Genomic DNA, 1,489 nt, shown 5'->3' with positions numbered 1-1,489 from the left:
CGCCGCGGGCTTTTTATTTATTTTATTTTATTTTATTTTATTTTATTTATTTATTTATTTATTTTAGCTCACAGTGCCAGCTAGTGCAAAACGTGTGAAGCTGAGTTCTCGCGTTGAACACGGGACGAGCAGCGACGACCTGCAGTAAAAGCCCCGGTGGTGGTCTCATGGCGCCCCATCCTCGGTGAGCAGCAGGTTGTCTGCTTAACCGAGCCTCTCTCCATCTCTGTTCAGGTTGCTACAGAAAGAGAGCTAGACTACCACCCTCCTCTCTCTTTCTTTCTATTTTTTATAGTTATATGTGCACTGCTTTTTTTTTTTTTTTCCTAATCTGTTTTAAAATAATAAAGACGAGTTAATCAGATTCTTCGTTGCTGACCCAGTTTCTGGTGGCGGGATGTCCACACTTAGCTGTATCAGACATCATGGCCTTGGTACATAAACTACTCTACCAGAGGAAGAGGAAGAGGAGGAGGAAGAGCAATAGACCAACATGAGATGCAGGGTGGGCAACTGTGAGTCTTGCCCAGTGGGGGATGGCAGGGTGGGTATCATAGCATGGGTACATCCTGTCCTTTACCCACCCTCCATGTCGTGTCGGATTGTGATCTATTCACGTATTCACTGTTGCTGTCGACGTTATTGGTTTTACTGTATCGATTTTCTAGTAAACGCTAATTGTCAGGCCGATTCTTAACGTGTGGGAAGGGTTTGGTTATAAAGGCTGCCTTATTCCTTTGGTGGTATGTGACCTACTGTGCTTTTAATCCGGTAACCACGTGGCAAATAACGAAATTGCATACTGTAGATGAATGATTTAATGAAAAAAGGGGAAACAAATATTCAGCAGAGTCTTTTAAGAGCATCATCTATTGGATTAAAGAAACCTCCTTACTGTCTGACTGGCCATGCTCAGACAGTATCGCTTCCTTGAGAGGTATCGAAATGAGTTGCTTTTAGTTTTGGAGTTTCTCACAACACATTTGACATTTTCTCTCCTTGTCATTGTTGTGTGGAGTCTGTGCTGGCATTTGAGGTGTTACAGTATCTCAGTTTGGATACTGCTTTGATCAAACGTGCGACCTTTTTGTATGTTTATTGTTGCACAACCAACACGGTGTTTATTGCCTCCTTTATTTTTTTTTTTTTTTTTTTATTGTCACACCCTTTTAAGATCCCCTTGTTCAAGATGTTACATATAAGGGGTAAATTTCCACCCAGTAGAAGGGGGTGAAATATCCAACAGTACCTCTCTTCACCACTGGATGGCTGTCTACCAAGCATTGATTGTTCAGTGTCAGACCTGCTCTCTTGTGCCTGACTAATCAGATGGAAAACTGGAGAAAGGAGAAGCATTCAGAGCTGCCCCTCTGTGACAAAGTTGTGAACAATCTCACTCTTTCTCTTTTGTGTCTTTGTTCTCGTTCCTTTGTTCCCCTGGTGTTCAAGCGTTTGTATATCCACATTTACAGCTCACCAAGTCTGCCTG

At 42.4% G+C, this 1,489-nt stretch overlaps 1 protein-coding gene across 1 annotated transcript in view; it reads left to right on the top strand.

The window, feature by feature from the left end:
• ivns1abpa (influenza virus NS1A binding protein a) overlaps positions 1-1,489 on the top strand; it is a 12,925-nt gene that overhangs the window by 475 nt on the left and 10,961 nt on the right. The gene's annotated exons all lie outside the window — the stretch shown is intronic.

This window comes from Morone saxatilis, unplaced genomic scaffold, assembly GCF_004916995.1.
Source record: "Morone saxatilis isolate NCDOM2014 unplaced genomic scaffold, NCSU_SB_2.0 Contig12, whole genome shotgun sequence".
NCBI classification, from domain to species: Eukaryota; Metazoa; Chordata; class Actinopteri; family Moronidae; genus Morone; species Morone saxatilis.
The sequence above is the reverse complement of the archived record's forward strand: the minus strand, read 5'-3'. Positions and strand labels throughout refer to the sequence as shown.